Source organism: Coenobita brevimanus, chromosome 75, assembly GCF_032717465.1.
Source record: "Coenobita brevimanus isolate Jiangsu-jjx chromosome 75, ASM3271746v2, whole genome shotgun sequence".
In the NCBI taxonomy this organism is placed as follows: domain Eukaryota; kingdom Metazoa; phylum Arthropoda; class Malacostraca; order Decapoda; family Coenobitidae; genus Coenobita; species Coenobita brevimanus.
In genome coordinates, this window is record NC_137028.1 from 25,510,819 (window position 1) to 25,532,875 (window position 22,057).

At 40.3% G+C, this 22,057-nt stretch overlaps 1 pseudogene; it reads right to left on the reverse strand.

Moving 5' to 3' along the window:
• Nucleotides 1–21,650: 21,650 nt before the first annotated feature.
• On the reverse strand, nucleotides 21,651–21,769 carry LOC145408143 (5S ribosomal RNA; annotated as a pseudogene).
• Nucleotides 21,770–22,057: the final 288 nt, after the last annotated feature.

Here is a 22,057-nt window from a genome sequence, read left to right on the forward strand (position 1 = left end):
GACAGTAAACGATTAATTGATGTATGAATTGGGTGAGGGTGGGGAGTGGGGGAAGGGTGTACAGTTTTTCGTTCTGCATTTGTGTGTGTGAGGATGGGGGTTGAATAATACCAAAGAAAGCAGTTTCTATCCGACTTTCACTAATTCACTCGTGGAATGGTTGAGGGTAGGGCAAGGATGAAGGGTGTCGATTTTGAGAACATCATCAACGGGCAAAGTCATCTCAAACAACTTTTATTTGATTTGGACCAAACCTGATTGAAATGTGTTTCAGACAAGCATGGACTGATTCAGTTTGAAAAGCAATCAGTCAATTGTCAAGGTCATCAGGTAAGATCGGATGTTCGGCTTTTTGACCTAGCCTCCTCCTTATCATCTTTTTGATGGTGGTAGTACTAGAAGCAGTACCAGTAATAACTAGTTACCTATTCTTATTGTGTAGCCAAGAGAGAGAGAGAGAGAGAGAGAGAGAGAGAGAGAAAGAGAGAGAAAGAGGATGTGGCCTAAGGTAACTTCTTGTGTCACATCAACAAGGGATCTGAAGACAAAGATGTCAAAGAACGCATGTGTAAATTTTACGTTTGACTTAATAACTGGCTAACTGTGTGCCTTACTGTAACCATAGTCCTTTCAGATCATAAGAGGGACCACAGCTATATATATGGAAACTTACAGTTTTAAAGCTTTTGTGGTTTTCTCTAAAACGAGTTGTCAAAGAACGCATGTGTAAATTTTACGTTTGACTTAATAACTGGCTAACTGTGTGCCTTACTGTAACCATAGTCCTTTCAGATCATAAGAGGGACCACAGCTATATATATGGAAACTTACAGTTTTAAAGCTTTTGTGGTTTTCTCTAAAACGAGTTGCACAGAAAAAACTGAGCAGGATTGAACTGGGTACTTTTCACTAGGGTAAATGGCAAAATATTAAGCCAAAACTATTCAGCAAACATTTTTATTTTATGATGTTCAACCAAATAGCCGTATCTCAATTAACTTCAGAAAGATTTCAATTTCAAATATGCAATTTTTAGAGTAAAAATGAGTTTATCACCTTCAAAAATAGGTCAAGGTCATTCATATGTGGCACAAGGACTTGGGTTACCCTAGGGTTCCTTCATGTACAGTATAATATCAACACAGAAGAAAAAAAAAAATAATAATAATAATAATATTAATAATAACGATAATAACGACGGAAACAAGAAACACCTCCTTTTGTATGGCGAGGCTGAATAATAATAATAATAATAATAATAATAATAATAATAATATCAACTCATAATAAGCCGTCACTTATCAGTTAAATCATGAACTCGCGTATGATATGGTAGACACTTATTATTGTTTATTGTCATCCATCGTAGCGCCATCAGTGATTTATCTAATTTCTTACTTCAGTAGTCTCGAGACTGGATGCCATCGTATATTGGGGAGGGAGTGTCATAAAATGACTAAATGTCATAAAAGACTTTGTGGTTCCTTTGTGGTTGAGTTATATATATATGTATTAGACTTGTAGACGAGCGGTTTTTATATCTTGGAGTAGCTTCCCATTTGTCATGTAGTGACAGGAGAGGTAAAGAATAGTATGGGACTATTTTTATTTGTCTTGGAAATATTAACAAGTCTCTCACACAGAGCGAAGTATAGAGTCCCGCTAGCTACCTCCCTGTCTCGTTCTCTCTCTCCCATGTTGCTAAGCCCTTTCTCCTTCTGACCTCTCTGTTCTATGGCTAACCTCCATCTGAGCTCTCTTTCCTATATTCTGGTGTAGCAGGGGTGTGTCACGTGTGTTCCTTGTGAATGGAAAGTTCTAGCAGCCTGTGTGTGAGTATGTGTGTATGTGTGTGTATGGTCACTAGGTCTTTGTTCACGGTTGGACTGCTGACAACTAACTGCATCATCTCCTTACTGGCAACTTCGTAATCTGTCGTCAGCTTTTCCTCAGTGTAACTTGCAAGCTCATTTCCTTTTCCCAGGCTCGCATAGGGCTGTCTATCTATCTATTTATCTATCTATCTATTATGATTTGTAATTATAATACATTGCTCGGTCACTCGAAAATGGCGTACCATCGACAGTTAATAGTCCTAACATATTAATACATATTATATACACATTATAATGAATTTATAAGCTAATTAAGTGAAATATATAATATTGTAAAAGTAACATAATTGTATGAATATTGTATACATATAATATTCATAGTAAATAGTGATTATTCAGTAATATTACATTTTAAACAAGTTGTATACATATTTGAATAAATGCAATGGTTGTTGTATAACACTTTGTAAGACGTGCATGTACAACAGACGTACGCATATAATTGTGCAATGGTAATACTGCTAGGTTATACATTACATAGAGTTATCACTTTAGTAATGTCTAATATTTCACCTAACTTGTATGATGATACTGGTAATACAGAATTGTGCTATAATTGTATGACTTATAATATTGTACTAACATTGTGGTACTACATAATTGTAACATTTTATGAATTGTTACAAAATATTGTGTTAATGCATAATTGTGTTGGCCTTATAATTGTAGTTACATTTTGTTAATGCAACTATTACATCAGTGTCTTGGCCTTATAATTGTAGTTAAAGTTACATAAAAGTTACATCTTGTTAATGCAACTGTTAATTGGCAAAGTGTAACATAATGCAATCGTTTGTCGTTACATAATTGTTACATATCGTTTGTAGTTACATAATTGTAGTTAAAGTTACATAAAAGTTACATCTTGTTAATGCAACTGTTACATAAATTGGTACATATTGTTTGTAGTTACATAATTGTAGCAAGTGTAACATAATGCAATCGTTTGTCGTTACATAATTATAATATGGAGTTACATAATTGTAATAATTGCAGTCCTAACATATGCTGCGGTCGATGATAGTGATGATGTGTCATGCCACTTGCTTGTGGAGACAACAATTTGCTTTTTTGTGTGTTTGTAGTTTATGTGGTATTTTGGCATTTGTAGTAACACTTACACTTATTTTCATTTGTTTGTTATGTGATCTTACTCTATTTCTCTTTTTTCTTTCTTACTTTTTCTTTCTTTCTTTCTTTCTTTTTTTTTTTCTATAGTTTGTTTTTCTTTGCTTGTGTACGCTTTTTCCATGTTGTTCATGGCTGCATAATTACTGGCTAATTTCCTTGGGATACTTTTTTAAAGTTTAGTTTATATTGCACAGGTATTACTGAAAATGATATTATATAGTCCCATATTTTGTTATTTTATATAAAAAAAAATATATACATATATACAGTATTAACTATATACACTGACTTGTTGTTCACTTGTACCTATCGTGGGTAATATGTGTGTCAGGACTGTGTGGAAATCTTTGTCTTCACGATTGTGTTGAAGATGTTCACTCTTGCTAACGTCATTTGTGTTGGCCATTTTTTTTTTCTAGTTTACCTTGTAACTTAATTTATATGTTTCCACTAGGTAGTTTTAATTAATAAATGTTTAATGCAGTTCTTTTAATTGCTCACTGAGTAACTGTGATGGTATATTTTCTTTATTACTTTGTAGATGTAATAATGTATAGTTGTATATATGAAACACGTATTTTATGTAGGTATAAATGGTAACACTCGTTGGTAGTAAATAAATGTTATAATAAATGAATGAATATATACAGTGTAGAATATTTATTGTTGGTGATTATTTAGTGTTTGAGTTATGCAGATAACTGAAGTAAGTATGTGTATTTAAGCTGTAACTATACAGCACGTTTTATATGTTTGTGCAGAAGCTTATTGTCTATCACTGTGTATTGTATAAATGAAGTAACTATGTAACTCACTAATTTTTACCATGGTGGGAATGGTGTGAGTGGTGTTGCACGTGGTGACAGCGTTGTCCTTCGCGGGTTGATTAACGTGTTGTCGTCTCAGCACATGGTGACGTCGGCTTCCCACACTGGTAGCTGTGGTGAATACTGAGTAGCGATGCTTAAGCTGGATGAAGAAAGGTAAGTAAGTCGCGTTATAAATGTGGCTCTGGTGTTTTGCTGCGTGTCTTGACCCCTGCGTCAGGCGCAGGCGGGAGTGAGTGGTGGGGGATTTTGTGTGCTTGTTGCTTTGGTCTTTCCTCTTCTTTACTTGCTTTGTTTTATATTCTTCTTGTTGCTGCTTGAAGTTACGTGAAGATTATAGAGTTGTTTTGTAGACTTGTAGGCTATTTGCATTGTAGTCTATATTTTGTAGAAATTCACTGTAGAACTGAAGCTAATCTTGTAGAGTCTCGCCTGCTTTTGTAGAAATTTGCTTTTGATTCGGAGACGATGTCCGTAGATTCGCTGGTTCATCGTAGAAGTTGCAAGATCATATCAATATTTTGTTAAACTACTTGCAAGGCGTCGTGTTATCCCTTCACCTCTGCATCAGCATGATGATCGGGGAGACGGAGGGGGCTGGTTGGAGAGAATACTGTCAGGAGCTGGTTGTGTTGTTGGTTGTGAGAGGTATTCTTTTTGTTTTCAATCTTGATATTTTGTAGGAATTCAATGTTGATTCGTAGACGAGGTTCGTATACGTTCGCTGCTACCAAATACAGGAGGGTCATGAAGTAATCTGAAGTGTTTGAAGTCACTAAAGATATAATTTTCTAATAATTTCTCAGATGCTGTATTAAGTTTGTGAGGAATAATTTTTCTGCCAACCATCTTGCACAGAACATGCTAAGACACAATGCAACATCAGCTCCTCAAACTCAGAAGCAACTCATTTGCCATTAACACATTTGCAACGAAGATACTTGACAGAGTTTGGCGTAAGAATGGGACGCTATCCCTGGCGTCAGCATATTGGCTCTGAGGTCGTTTCTTTCAGTCTCATCAACTTTTCACTGTAATGCTGCTGCTTCAAACATGTTTAGCATAAAACTGAAACAGCATAATGAGTTCCATATGGAAGATGGTCATTTCTGTACCCTCTTTGTGTCAGTTACTGACATCCAACATTGTAGCAAAATGTAATTTCAATCGTAGTGCTAAGTTTTCAGTTAAGTTTTGGAGGGTTCTTTTATGCGCAAACACTGCAACTAAATTTTTGTTACTTTGAGCTGGTGTAATCTTACAGACAACATGCATATTCAAGTGTTGTTGCTTTTTTTTTTTTTTCTCTCAGATGATGATTGTTTTTTAATGGAAGGGAATAGGAGCCAAAGACCAAAAACCCGCAAGACTGTTCCCAGAGGAGAAGAAAATAAAAAGGTAACTTAGAGCCAAATTAAAGATCTATGCATTTTGAGATGCCTGGACACAATGCATATGAAAGACTGGAGGTCATAGACAGTACGAAGTACAGACAGAGAAAAACAGTGTTGATCTGTTGCATACATGAAGGTCTGGGAGTACTGGTTAACTCTTGCACTGGAAAGTTGGACAGAAAAGGGATGAAAGTTTCCTCCTAGACGGGTACAACGCACCCGCTGTAGTGGTTGAGGGATGCAAACAGACAGCTCAGAGGAGCAATGGCCACTGAAGTAGCAATAGGAAAGAGATATAGATGCAGCAGTGCGGCAAAGAGACAGCGGTTGAAGGGAGCTAGTAAGAGGAGAGTTAAGATGAAAAGCCTTTGACTCTACCTTGTTGACAAGGGCTGTGTGTGGGGAGCCTCCCTATACATGAGAGTTGTACTCTGCACAGGGTCGAATAAAACCGATGTATAAAGTCAACAACTGTGCTGGGGTTAAGAAGGCACGGAGTCGGCTTACCACACCTAATTTCTTGGAAACAGATTTTACAATAGAGGTAATATGATTTTTACAAGGTAAATCCCAAGAGATTGAAACCCCCAATATGCTCAAAGATGATGATGGATTGAGTTGGATACTGTTAAAATCAAAGGATACTCCTGCAGAAGATTTTGACTGGTTGAAAGATGTAAGAACTGAGTTTTTGATGCCTTAAAAACAACATGACTACTTTTACCCCAATCAGAGATACGAGCCAAGTCAGACATTAGGTGTGCCATAGCCTCATCCCAAGTTCATTGAAATAACTGCTGAGGTGGACGCACAAGAAGCAGATGGAAAGCTGAAGTGTGGAATCATCAGCATATGAGTGGATAAGGTTAGATGTACAGAGTAGAAGGTCACTGATGAATAGAAAGAGAGTTAGTGATAGGACAGAGCCCTGGTGAACACCACTATTGATAGCTCTAGGACAGAGTTATTCAATACTCTAGAGTAGGGCAGGATTATGAAACCAAGCCTAACAAAAAGGCCATACATTATTTTACCTCTTTTTCTCCCTCTGTCTAAACACTTTTACACAGAAAGAAACGAGAAAACCATATGTTACTTGAGTTAACATTTTCCACAAAATACATAAAAAGAAAAATGCAAATTTTTGTTTTATGCTTGTTTATTTATTCTCATTTTTTTTTTTTTCTGAGTCGGTGAAAAGGTCAAACAAAAACGATTCAAGGGCTGGATTTGGCCGGCGGGCCACAAGTTGAATAGCCCTGCTCTAAGAGAAGAATGGTGGCCTTCTACAACAGTAGCAATTAAATGACCAGAAAGGAAGCTAGAGATGAAGGCACAGATAGAAGGACAGAGACCTTAAGAGGACAGTTTGGAAATAATGATGTATGCCAGACTCGATCAAAAGTCTTTGAGATGTCAAGTGTAATGTCAAAATTTTTGCCAAAGTCCCAAAAGGAGGATGACCAGGAGTCTGAAAGGTAGGTGAGAAGATTGCCAGTGGAGCATCACTGGCGAAACCCATACCGATGATCAGAAAGGTTGTGTTGGGAAGGGTGCTTTAAATTTTTTCGTTAAGAACAGATTCAAAAACTTTAGAAATACAGGGTGTTAAAGCAACTGGACGATAATCAGAGGGCTGAGAATGGTCACCCTTCTTTCAGGATGAATGAGAGCAAACTTCTCGCAAGAGTGAATGGTACAAGTTAAGGGCGAAAGAGTTTGTCTAGGCAAGGTGTAATCACTGAAGCACAGTTCTTGAGGACAACAAGAGGGACCCCATCAAGTCCATATGCCTTGTTAGTATTGAGGCCAATGATGGCAGAAAACACATCAACTGATGAAATTCTAATGTCATCCAAGAGGAAATCAGAGAGGAAAGTGATGGAGGAACAGCACCGGCATCATCGATGGTGGAATTGGAGGAGAAATTCTGAGTGAAGAGTACTACTTTATCAGTGGAAGAAACAGCTACAGAGCCATCAGGGTAGAAAAGAGGAGGGAAGGATGATGAGGTAAAGTTGTTAGAAAGGCTTTTAGCAAGGTGCCAGGAGTGGGAACAATTTGGGTTAGAGAGTTCTGAGCATTAAGCACATATGAAAGTATTTTTAGCAGAGAAAAGGACAGACTTAGCATGATTCCAGGCAGAAACATAAGAGAGAGGAGATTTAGGTGTGGCTTGGCTCTGGTACCGGTACATTTTGTAGGACTTCTTGTGGACAGCATTAGAACAAGTGTGAGTAAACCAAGGTTCTTTTACAATAGTCACAGGATAAGAGAAAGGAATTTATGCTTCCATGCGAGAATAACCTCCGTAATGCACATGGCAAACTCAGAAGGCTCTCTGCCATGGAAGCAATAATCATTCCAGGGAAAATCAAAGAAGTACTGCCTGAAAGCCGCCCAATTGGCAGCTCCAGAGTGACACAGTCGCTGCTTGTTGGGAGGGTCCACAGGCCTTGCTGGAGTGAAAGGATAGGTTAAAGTAGTAAGGCTGTGATCAGAGGAGCCCAACAGAGAGAAAAGATTAACAGCGTTAGCAGAAGGTTTAGTTGTAAGGAAAAGGAGTAAGCTTGTTGGAACTCTCTCCAAGGTGGTCAGCGATATGGGTCTTCAACCCATTATCCCATCACCAGTCATCAGTGTTGAGTAATGCCCTCCAGTGCCAGTGCCGATGAAGTCAAATTAGCGTGATCTATGAAAACTGTGAACAATTATGGGAAGGGAATGAAGGTCACTCGCATATTTACATGATCCACCTCTACCACCCGAGCATTCAGACAGTCATTTAATCTAGGATGTTTTTGCCCATATGTTTGCATGTTAGTGGCACATGTGCATTAATTTTATGAATTTTCCTGCGAATCCTAGAGAATCACAGGATGGGTTTAGGAAGCTTAAAACACATTGTCAGGTGTGCTAGATGATCCAATTCACATCGTGTCGAAATTTGAAAAAATGGTCCCAGGGCCAGCTGGGGACAAATGTTTTACTTCACGACCACTGGGGGGTTAAAGATAGAAAAGATGTAGGCTTGTTTACCAGGTGGATCAGTGAAAGATGAGAGCCAAAGGTGGTGGTGAACACTGAAATCGCCTAAAATGGAGATTTCAGGGAAAGGAGAAATTGATAAGATGTGTTCCATCTAAAAAGCATGATAGTCAAAGAACTGTTCACGGTCAGTAGAATTAGGGGATAAGTAAACAACACAGATAAATTTATTGTTCTTGCTCGCTTCGCTCGCTCGAACACCAAATTTAGTCACAGTTGGGACTTCCGGCATATGTGCCTGAGTGAAAGATTTATTGCATCAGCTAGAAATGGGGGCAGGGGTCGGGAGGAAAACTCTGCAGTACAGTAGCGAACTTTTTTGGATATCTCATCCAATTTTGAAGTTACAAGAAAGACATCAATTTGGAAATCGCATAAAAGTCCTCAATTATTTTCATTTAATAGACAACCCGTAATTCCCAATAATTTTTTTGTAAATCAAGGAGAAGATTTGTTATAAGGCAGATTAGCATAACAGCCGGATGCACAAGAAGGAACGGTCAAAGGTTGCATGAGTAGCGAAGCAGTATATTCCAATGATTGCTAAGAGCAACCAGCTTTTGCCTTGTCAGAACAAATAATACCTTCTGTTTGGCTTTTTTTTTTTTTTTTTTTTTTTGGAAAATTTTCACTGAATCCGAGTCAGACTAATACAATACCCTGATCGACGAAAGAAACTCTGAATTTCTGATTTCTGATTCGAATCGGAGCGCATCGAGATATTTGATGAAAGTTATTTTTGTGAGTGAGTAAAAAGCAGTCATTATTAACCTGCTAGGTCCCAAACCCTAGACCTAAAATTAATTCAAGAGGACTATTGGTTTTAGGAAGTGTGAGGGAATATTTTTGGTGTAATCTAATGAGTTCTTTTAGTATTTTCTGGTCAGGAAATCAGAGGAAGATGATGAGTCACATGAGACAGTATTCAGCACTGCCTGACTTGCTCGCTTGCTCACTCGGACACGGTCCACACTTTCAATGTGGATGCTTGTTACATGTGTAAAAATGACAAGATAACCAAAGCCAGAGGGTAGAGAAGTCAGATGATTCAAGTTCAGGAAAATGACAGCAAGATATATTGTTGCATACACATACACAACAACCATCGTTGGCTTTGAAGTTAGTATAGAGGAAGTTTTAGGATACAAAGAAGGGTTTGCTATCAGTCGCCATGGACAGCTGAGTCTCTGTAAGGAAGAGAAAGTGAGGTTTAGAGGAAAAGAGGTGGTGTTCAACAGACAGAAAATTACAGAAAAAGCCACGAATATTGCAGAAATGAAGGAGTCAGACAATGGGTTGAGGCATCTCTCTTGGCCGTCACCGGGAGATGGGTGGATGGCATAGGCTTTTATGCCCTCTCCTCCCTCGAGACTCCAAGACTGGGCGTTCAGATGCCATTTTTCCTTAAGTCTGAATAGGAAGTGTTGTGTGTAATGTGCTTGTAGTTTGGTGGTGATAGAGGAAGTTGTATAGGAGAGTATGTTGGCCTACTCTCTGTGTTACTGAAACACTGAAAAATACCAGCAAAGGGAGATGGTCAGAAGCTAGTCACGCGAGCCGATGACACAGGAGCACCAGCTCTCCCTATCATCAGCTTTTCATCCACTTTGGGAGTACTGCCCTGTTCGACTGGTGCTATAGTTTACTCCCTAGATGTAGATAGGGGCTATAAATGTTGTCGTATTAAGTTTGGGGGGCCACAGAACGAAAAGTCTGGGGACCATTGTCCTACAGTACTTACTGGTCAGCGGTATTAAATGAAGGTACTCATCTTTGATTGTGAACCACCGCCGGTGTTCTTCCATACGGAGTATGCCGGATGCTGTATTTGAGTGAATATTTCCTTGCGACACTGGCTTTACTTAATACATATTCAGCAATCACAAATGCAGTTCATAGTATCACACTTGTCCTTTAGTACAAACTAAATTAATGACAGTTTACCTTGACTCGTATTCGTTCCTGTTCACCCAGTAGTACAATAGGGGACCTGGATGAAAGCTCGATTGTTGCATGTCGTGGTCTAGAGAATATTGTGACTTTGTAAAAACTTATTTTCTGCCTCAATCACCCTCGCGTAATGGGATGGGGTTATTTCTAGGGCTTCTTTACATTACTGGGGTTTTGAACTGGTGTCTCATAACCCAAAGCCATTTCATTAATGCTTTGTTAGTCTAACAAACTCTAATTAGGTTCAAGGACGGCCTTGTAACAATGTACATGACTTACTGATTACAACTGTACAGTTGCGAGCAGATGACTCGAGGCCACCTAGTCCACCAACATGGTGGTGTTTTGTCTGGCAACAATGGTAGCTGTGAACTTGACCAAGATTTAGTCAGCTGTTCGGGCGAAACAAACCCAGTGATAATTTGTCAATGTGCAGTTCTAACTGGTCTCCAATCAATACCATGCAAGTAAACGTATTATACTGATAATGACTAACGTGTCATATACATGGTAGATATATTTATAACGATAGTATTACAACACAGGTATCCAAATAGTGGTGCGTTCATTCATGTGAGACACACGGGTATCGGTAGTGATTTATTTTGTTGGACTATCGTCGTGAACCAAACAACCTTTACCAGTTTTCAAGAGATATGCCGTAGGGTTATCAGCTTCTCCGCAACCTAGCATTATTATCACAAAAAACACCGTCATGCCAGTCATCCCTCACCGTTAACCTCACTTTCATCGACTTCTGACTCCAAAGCAGGTGGGATAGTTCCAGGTTCACACCACGGTAGGCGAAACAAGGGGAGGGGGGTGAGGGAGTTATATGGAGGGTGCTGGGTGAGGAAGGGAGGGACCATGATCTAAGTAGGGGAGGTCAGCCAGACAGCGTGCCGCGTGAGCCTTCATGATGTCACATCAGCCCTTTGGCGAGCGGGTTCAGCTTGTCCCATTCCATGCATGAATGAATGAATAGGGACACCATGATCTAGACACCACAGCATCAAGCCCGGGGAGAGAGAGAGAGAGAGAGAGAGAGAGAGAGAGAGACAGACAGACAGACAGACAGACACACAGACAGAGACAGACACACAGACAGAGAGACAGAGAGAGAGAGAGAATGAATGGATGAATATAATATACACCAGGAATGATGGCTGTATTTTATCACACCAATAAATGCTGAAAATTACATTGATTTATTCATTTATCCGTCTAAGAGCCATCATAAACGTTGCTCGCGTTATTATATATTGGGAGAGAGAGAGAGAGAGAGAGAGAGAGAGAGAGAGAGAGAGAGAGAGAGATAGAGAGAGATTGATAGATGGTTAGATAGATAGAGAGACAGATAGATAGATAGATAGGTAGGGAGATGAGTGTGAATGTGATCGAATGTGTATTTGTGTGTGAAGGTTTTTGTTATTTTGTTATTTTCTTTTCCTCTGTCGTATCGCTACCCCACCGTGGTGGGAAGGTGCGATTAAGTATAACACAAAAAATATAGATAGATAGATAGGAGAAACATATATTAAGTCCTGCTGTGGAATGTTACAGGCGGATGATAATGTGATTTATTGATATACTGACTATGGTTATGGTAAATGGTTTTAAAGACATAAAATACTGTATACTGTAGGAGAGATGAAGCTATGAATGAAGCAGTGTGGTTGAACATCAGATAGCGTGTCCAGGCTGACGCCAGCCAGCCAGCCTTGAGAGCAAGGATTGGGAAGGCAGTGGGGCGTGTGTGCCGTCATGCAGGCGGGGATTCCCCACTGTCTGGCTGACCTCCCCTACTTAGATCATGGGCGGGACGAGGTGGGACGTGTGATGGGAGGGAGGTGAGGAGGCACGTGGTTGGCTGCGGTATTTAACGTATATGAGATTAGAGGTTATAATAGGTTTATTTTGACATAGAAAACCAACGTTTCCTTAATATTTGAATGATAAAGTCGAACGATTACTCTCTATAAATGTTTATCATCATGAACAGGTCAACTAGTTCCACCCCCCCCATACGTGACGTCACGTGGTGCCTACGTCACAAACCAAGGTGGTGATGGAGCTGCACACTCGGGATACCCGTGTGTCTCACGTGAATGAACGCACCACTATTTGGATGCCTGTGTTGTAATACTATGGTTATAAATATATCTACCATGTATATGACACGTTAATCATTATCAGTATAATACGTTTACTCGCATGGTATTGATTGGAGACCAGTTAGAACTTCACATTGACAAATTATCACTGGGTTTGTTTCGCCCGAACAGCTGACTGAATCTCGGTCAAGTTCACAGCTACCATTGTTGCCAGACAAAACACCAACATGTTGGTGGACTAGGTGGCCTCGAGTCATCTGCTCGCAACTGTACCTCATGGTCAAGTCTAGAATTTTCGAAGCTCAAAAGTCATAAATTTCCTTGAGCTGAGGGTGTACTTAAAATTGGTTATTTTTATACTTCATCATATCTCACACATTTACAATAATCATAATTCACAACCAAAGCCGAATGAATAATAATGCATAATTATACAACACAAGAATCTGACAATAATTCACTGCTATGGAGTCTTGTTTATCGTAAAGAGGTTCATGAAGATCCTTTTCATGAATGCCTCCCACTGAGGTATTAAAATGAACCAGTGTTTCCCTTTAAAGATCTTTGCCGCATGTTAGGACGAGATGAGGGAACTCTCGTCAAATGCCTTGTACAGCTATTAACATAAATACTGACTGATCCATTCCTTAACGAGGAATAGCGAGACAGTGAACCATGAATTCTGGAACAGTGATAAGATCCTGGGAGCGCATCAAACTGTCCACAGCATTGTGTAACATTTGCATACTCGCAATCATTCGACTTAAAGAAAAAAAAATAACAGCAGTAGTCTAATATTGTCCGTGATTGTACACCCACAATCAAAAGTTCGTCGACAGTCCCTGTCAGGCATATGTTTCTACAGGCTGCCGATAGGTGGCGCAACGATCTAGCACGAGCGTAGTGGGAAGTGGAGTCAGTCAACGAATCTTGAGAGGGAGAGGGAGGCGACAAGGGAGGGGTACGAACCCGTGGCGATCGGAATACAATGCATCTCGTGTGTTTTGCTGTTATCAATAATACATTGTTATATCCAGACTATTATACAAAACTTATTATAATTCACCTTAGTTTACGTAAATAGAGCTTCCACAGCTGAAAATACAAACAAATTAGTGGTGTCTCGAACAAGATTCCGACTTATTCGAGGCATCTCTGCTGCAATTACCGTAGGTTGACCTGGGTCTTTTGCAAAAGGCGGCCCGATGGTAGGAGACTTCAAATTAGTATTTTTCTCGGCATGTGTGTCTAGGGCCATTTCAGACCAAGTGTCAGGCATGCGAACTCGTGTCTACCTTATTCTTTCTCACTAGTTTGTGTGTGTGTGTGTGTGTGTGTGTGTGTGTGTGTGTGTGTGTGTGTGTGACGCTTTTTGCACTTCCTGTCTGCGGTTGAGCCTGAAAGACGCTCGTGTAATAACTCTTAAACTTACCACAAGATTTTTGTTTTTTCATTATATTTGAATATTGCCCATAAAAATTGCAAAGCTAAACTGAACATATCATTATCTTAAGCCAACATGACATATTATTTTTTAGTACCCGAAGCGAGCGAGCACAAACTAGAATATGTCACAGTCTTGGAATTTACGTCTGCGCCTTACCCATTACGCCTGTGGTTATCAAATGGCTGATATGATTAGATACCACTATGGGATCGATATGTCACTTGTGAAGTTTGCAGTATGTGCTATAGTCAAAGGTTTTAAGGCTATAATGTTACCAAGTTGAGAGGTTATTGTATGATATATTAAAGTGTCATGAAATACTGTTTGTTTTTATAAGACAATAGTAACAAAGAAAAAAGTAATTCACAGAAAAAAAATTATTATAACTGTATAACATTTACATACAGTATAATATATTAGTAGGTAACATTGTTGGATTATACAAGCAGTGCACATTACATATTATATTCTATTAAACCATAACGAAAATATTGCCAAATAGTATCATCCCAATCATGGTTGTCACTTTTCCATTTATCAACTCCGTAGCCCAAATCACTCAGAGACATTGGATGATTTAATAGGACGACCCTCCTCCTTGTGCATCAATCACTTCATTAAGTCTGTTTGGCATTGACCTCACAAGATTGGTGCATATATTTGGACGTCGACGTATGCCTTCCCATACGTCCTGAGCGTGACGCACAATGGCAGCTTTCGTGCGCTCTTGCCCGATATCCCACTCCTGAACCATCATTGCCCACAGGTTTTCGATGGGGTTCATATCACATCCTTTGGCTGGCCAGTCGATGAGGTTACATTCGGGATGAACATCAATCTACTCTCTTACCATTCTGCTTATGTGGACGGGGCTGCGGGCACAATATGGATGGTGTGAGGGGATGGGATTGCCATCACATGCACTGTGGGCAGGAGAACATCCTCAAGAATTCTTATATATTGTTCACTTGTTAATTTACCATTAATTTCCAACAGTTCTCCGGGTCCATAAGCCCACATCCAGCCCCACAGCGACGTAGATACAGGTCCACTTTTTGCTTTGGTAAAAATGTGTTTCTCAAAGTATCTCGTTTTTGTGACCCTCCAGCACACCCCAGGCCCCGCCTTTACAGAAGGAAAACACTTTTCATCTGTAAATATTACATTCTTCCAAAATAACTCGTCTTCTGTTGAGTACTGTAGGGCAAACCCCATTCGATCATCTTCGTTGTAAGGGGTCAACACTTCTTTTACAGCAGGCACATGACACTTCACATTAGCTGCCTGGAGCCGTCGACGCACAGTGGGGACACTGCAGGCCAGGTGCAAATCACGTGGATAGTTCACGACAGGTGTTAACGGTTGCTCCTGTCCTCTCTCCACATTTGCCTCGTCCTGCTCGGGAATTGTTGCTTTTGGCCGTCCACTATGAGGCTTTGTGCTGACTGACCTCTGTTCTTGCCAGCGCTTGATCAATTTATGCACTGTAGACCGATGCAGGCCGAGTTCTTGAGCAATGGCACCTGGAGTCATGCCGCCCTCCCATAGTCCAATTATTCGCCCACGATCGGCGACGATTCGTGAAGAATTCGCACGACCCTCTGCCATCTTGCCTGACAATGAAAATACAAAGAATTATATATGTAAACATGCATTTTTAAGGTTTTCATGGTGCAAATCATTCATCAAACGGATATATATATATATATATATATATATATATATATATATATATATATATATATATATATATATATATATAATTATATATATATAATTGGACTATGGGAGGGCGGCATGACTCCAGGTGCCATTGCTCAAGAACTCGGCCTGCATCGGTCTACAGTGCATAAATTGATCAAGCGCTGGCAAGAACAGAGGTCAGTCAGCACAAAACCTCATAGTGGACGGCCAAAAGCAACAATTCCCGAGCAGGACGAGGCAAATGTGGAGAGAGGACAGGAGCAACCGTTAACACCTGTCGTGAACTATCCACGTGATTTGCACCTGGCCTGCAGTGTCCCCACTGTGCGTCGACGGCTCCAGGCAGCTAATGTGAAGTGTCATGTGCCTGCTGTAAAAGAAGTGTTGACCCCTTACAACGAAGATGATCGAATGGGGTTTGCCCTACAGTACTCAACAGAAGACGAGTTATTTTGGAAGAATGTAATATTTACAGATGAAAAGTGTTTTCCTTCTGTAAAGGCGGGGCCTGGGGTGTGCTGGAGGGTCACAAAAACGAGATACTTTGAGAAACACATTTTTACCAAAGCAAAAAGTGGACCTGTATCTACGTCGCTGTGGGGTTGGATGTGGGCTTATGGACCCGGAGAACTGTTGGAAATTAATGGTAAATTAACAAGTGAACAATATATAAGAATTCTTGAGGATGTTCTGCCCACAGTGCATGTGATGGCAATCCCATCCCCTCACACCATCCATATTGTGCATGACTGCAGCCCCGTCCACATAAGCAGAATGGTAAGAGAGTAGATTGATGTTCATCCCGAATGTAACCTCATCGACTGGCCAGCCAAAGGATGTGATATGAACCCCATCGAAAACCTGTGGGCAATGATGGTTCAGGAGTGGGATATTGGGCAAGAGCGCACGAAAGCTGCCATTGTGCGTCACGCTCAGGACGTATGGGAAGGCATACGTCGACGTCCAAATATATGCACCAATCTTGTGAGGTCAATGCCAAACAGACTTAATGAAGTGATTGATGCACAAGGAGGAGGGTCGTCCTATTAAATCATCCAAAGTCTCTGAGTGATTTGGACTACGGAGTTGATAAATGGAAAAGTGACAACCATGATTGGGATGATACTATTTGGCAATATTTTCGTTATGGTTTAATAGAATATAATATGTAATGTGCACTGCTTGTATAATCCAACAATGTTACCTACTAATATATTATACTGTATGTAAATGTTATACAGTTATAATAATTTTTTCTGTGAATTACTTTTTTCTTTGTTACTATTGTCTTATAAAAACAAACAGTATTTCATGACACTTTAATATATCATACAATAACCTCTCAACTTGGTAACATTATAGCCTTAAAACCTTTGACTATAGCACATACTGCAAACTTCACAAGTGACATATCGATCCCATAGTGGTATCTAATCATATCAGCCATTTGATAACCACAGGCGTAATGGGTAAGGCGCAGACGTAAATTCCAAGACTGTGACATATTCTAGTTTGTGCTCGCTCGCTTCGGGTACTAAAAAATAATATGTCATGTTGGCTTAAGATAATGATATGTTCAGTTTAGCTTTGCAATTTTTATGGGCAATATTCAAATATAATGAAAAAACAAAAATCTTGTGGTAAGTTTAAGAGTTATTACACGAGCGTCTTTCAGGCTCAACCGCAGACAGGAAGTGCAAAAAGCGTCACACACACACACACACACACACACACACACACACACACACACAAACTAGTGAGAAAGAATAAGGTAGACACGAGTTCGCATGCCTGACACTTGGTCTGAAATGGCCCTAGACACACATGCCGAGAAAAATACTAATTTGAAGTCTCCTACCATCGGGCCGCCTTTTGCAAAAGACCCAGGTCAACCTACGGTAATTGCAGCAGAGATGCCTCGAATAAGTCGGAATCTTGTTCGAGACACCACTAATTTGTTTGTATTTTCAGCTGTGGAAGCTCTATTTACGTAAACTAAGGTGAATTATAATAAGTTTTGTATAATAGTCTGGATATAACAATGTATTATTGATAACAGCAAAACACACGAGATGCATTGTATTCCGATCGCCACGGGTTCGTACCCCTCCCTTGTCGCCTCCCTCTCCCTCTCAAGATTCGTTGACTGACTCCACTTCCCACTACGCTCGTGCTAGATCGTTGCGCCACCTATCGGCAGCCTGTAGAAACATATGCCTGACAGGGACTGTCGACGAACTTTTGATTGTGGGTGTACATGCCAAGAGTTACGTGGCGATGTACCAATATAATAATCATTATGTGTGAAGAGAGCGCTGGATGCGAGAGGGATGTCTGTTGAGCAAGGAAGAGTGGCTGTGCGTGACAGAAATAAATGGAGAGAAATTGTGAATGAATAAGTGATGACGCAGCCCTGAGGGGATATTCTCCCGCATTTGGTCTGATCAGCTAGTCAGGTCAGGTGCGGGTAAGGGGATGGATCTGTTATGATGTGGCAGGGGTAAACCAGTTCTGCTGTCGGGCCCTGCTGCGGATGTCACTGATTGCATTGCGCAGTTGACCCTTGTGCTGTGTGATGCGGTGAGGATCTGTCCGTTCTCCCCTTTGGAGCTAAGATGCGAATGAATGTGTTTGAATGGATGAGTAAATGGAGAGTGAGTCGTCCTGTCTCGGCTACCTCCCTTTTCTTGGGGGAAGCAGCCTAGGTATATAGATAGATAGATAGTGTGCTGATGTGGAGTCGTGAGGACCGGGTAGGTGGGGCTCTGGTGTATCATTAAATCGTGAGGACCGTGAAAACCTGAGGACGAGGGCACCAGGCACATCCCAAAAATTCTCTTCTCGGCTAATTTTTCATTAGAAAGCTGATAAAATTCTCTATTGATATATGTCCTAACATTATAGGGTGTCCGAGAAAACTTTTGAGCTGTGACGTTGGGAATTCATTTAACTGTGCATGAGTATATATTTTCCTCACCTTAAGGTGCTAGTATTTGATTTTCCCCCTTTTTTTCATGCTTATCAGCTGAAAAAACATCGACTAAGACGATGATGTAGGTTTTATGGCCATGATTTTACTTATGAATGGTGAAAATTAGCCGAGAAGAGAATTTTTGGGGTGTGCCTGGTGCCCTCGTCCTCAGGTTTTCACGGTCCTCACGATTTAATGATACACCGGAGTAGATAGAATGTACTTTCAAGGTGTACAAAGAACGTACCGTACTTATTTTGGCAATACTTTGTACCCTACATGAATGCACTGCTTGTGGCAAAATGGCCCTTGCACATTGGGAATATTTTTCCACAAATAATTATTAGAATTGCAATGTGTGAGTTATGGCCTAGCCTAGAGAGTCATTTGTATTGGAGGAAATTATTGTGGTAGCTGGGTACGGTTGGGTAATGTTGTGGCGAGGAAAGGGCGGGAGTACAATATATATATAAATATATATATATATATATATATATATATATATATATATATATATATATATATATATATGGCAGCAAACTCTTATCCCTTTTCTGTCCAACTCTCTAATGCAAGAGTTAACCGTTACTCCCAGTCTTTCATTTATGCAACAGGTCAGCTCTGGAACTGTCTCCCTCTGTCTGTATTTCCTGCTGCCTATGATCTCCAGTCTTTCAAACGTAGTATGTCCAGGCATCTCAAAATGATCGGATCTTGAATTTGGCTCTCTATTGTATTTTGTTTTTCGCTTGGAGGGAACTGTTACTGCGGGCTCATGGCCTTTGGTTCCTTCTTCCTCGCATTAAAAATATATATATATATATATATATATATATATATATATATATATATATATATATATATATATATATGACTCCCAGTGTGATGTTACGGTGAATGGAGAGAGAGATTGGAATTGGTGAGAGAGTTCAAATACCTGAGTACAGTGATAGAAAAGAGAGGAAAATGTGCAAAAGAAGTTGAAGTAGAGTGACACAAGGAAGAAAAGTTGCTGGTACAATGAAGGCCTTGATAAGAAACAGAGGCTTGAGTGTTGCAGCTGCACGAGGCTTACATGAGGGGGTATTAGTGCCAACTTTAACATATGGATGTGAGACTATGGTGTGGCATGAAAATGAAAATTCAGGAGTAAGAGCAGTGGAGATGGGACTGCTGAGGAATATATGTGGAGTACAGAGGGTGGATAGGATATGAAATACTGTGATTCGAGAAAGGTGTGGTGTGAGGAAGTCAGTGGACACCAGAATCGAAGAGTGTACTGCGATGGTATGGTCATGTGGAGAGAGTGGATAACAATAGAGTGGTGAAAAAGGTACTGAATATCTGAGCAAATTTGAAGAAGGGAGGAGGTAGGCCAAGGAGGAGGTGGAGTTATGGTGGATGAGCGTGTAAGGAAGACAGGTTTGGAAGTCGGTGAGGCTAGGGAACTGACAAGAGATCGAGCTGGCTGGATGTGTTGTGAAGAGAAGTGCATGATCAGGGATTTTGGCACCCCTTTTTAAAGTGGCAGAGTCCAGATTGTCTCAATCGGATACGTTTATGTGAAGCTACAGAACGTGGTGAATGTTTTTGGCATATCTGATAGAGCCAGGATTCTGGGTACTTGAATGATGAGTGGATGGAAGCGTTCCCTCTTGGATTGGGCAAATTTGGGCTGTCTGGACATTGCTACTTCTCACCCTGCCCTTGGGTGGGAAAGGAGGTTTGGATGATGATGATGATGATGTTGATGATGATGATGATGTATACATATATTCATATATATATCATCATCATCATCGTCATAAATCTTTACTTTCTAAACTGCCCTTTTACAGTTTCTATCCTTGTATCTGTTCCTTCATCTGTAGCTTCCTTTCTGGTCGTTCTATAGCTGCTGTTGTAGGCGGTCACCGTTCTTCTCCTAGACCTATCAACAGTTGTGTTCCTCAGGGCTCTGTCCTATGACCAACTCTCTTCCATTTATTCATCAATGACCTTTTAAGCTGGACATCTACAGTAACCCTATCCAGTCATAAGCTGATGATTCCACCCTTCACTTTTCCATTCGGTTCTCGCAAAACTTCCATCTCAGCAATTACTTCAACAAACAAAGGATGAGGCTATGGCACACCTAATGTCTGACTTGGCTCCTATCTCTGACTGGGGTGAAAGTAATCTTGTTTTTAATGCATCAACGACTCAGTTCTTACACATATCAACCAGTCAAAATCTTCCACAGGAGTACCTACTAATATTTGATAATATCCAGCTTAATCCTGCATCATCCTTAAACATACTTGGGGTTTCATTCTCTCGGAACTTATCTTGGAAATATCATATTACATTTCTTGTAAAATCTGTTTCTAAAAGATTAGGTGTGCTAAGCCGACTCTGTACTTTACCCCTTCACGGTTGACGACTTTATACACGGGTTTTATTCGTCCCTGTGTAGAGTACAACTCTCATGTGTGGGGAGGCTCCCCACATACAGCTCTTCTTAATAGGGTGGAGTCAAAGGCGTTTCATCCCATTAACTTTCTTCCTCATACTGGCTCCCTTCAACCTCTGTCTCTTTGCCTCACTGTTGCATCTTTATCTCTTTTCTATCGCTACTTCAATGGTCACTGCTCCTCTGAACTGTCTGCTAGCATCCCTCCAACTGTATGACGAGCGCGTAGCACCCGTCTAGCAACAAACTCTCATCCCTTTTCTGTCCAACTCTTTAATGCAAGAGTTAACCGTTACTCCCAGTCCTTCATTTATGCAACAGGTCACCTCTGGAACTGTCTCCCTCTGTCTGTATTTCCTACTTTCTATGATCTCCAATCTTTCAAACGCAGTGTGTCCAGGTATCTCGAAATGAACGGGTCTTGAATTTGGCTCTCTTTTGTACTGTCTTTGTTTTTTTCCTGGAAGGAACGGTATGCGTGCTCTTGGCCCGTGGTTTCTTCTTCCTTGCATTTTATATCTATCTATCTGTCTGTCTATATCTGTATCTATATATCTATATCTATCTATCTATCAATATATATATATATATATAGTTATATATATCCATCCATTGCCAGACACCATGTATCCCAAACGGGGTGGTCAAGGGCTTAGAGTTAATTGTTTTACAGGGAGGGGCACTAACCCTCCACCAACCCCATTTGACACGTAGGGATGCCAACAGCATCTGGTGTTCCCAGGCGGTCACCCATCCAAGTACTAACCAGACCCAACGTTGCTTAACTTCGCTGATAGGACGGGAAGCGGTGTACTCAACGTGGCATGGCCGATATATATATATATATATATATATATATATATATATATATATATATATATATATTCCCATCGAGTGTGCGATATATATATATATATATATATATATATTCCCATCGAGTGTGCGAGGGTCGTTAGGACAGACTGTCAGTTTTTGCGAAGTCCCGTTCCACCTATAATATGACTTAACAACTAAAGCTGCAACTAGGTTCCCCGTTGTACGGCTGGGTGAAAAGGAATAAGGGGAAACAAAATGAATCCAGTAATCTGACTGGAAATTGAACTCGATTTCTTACAGGTGCAGGC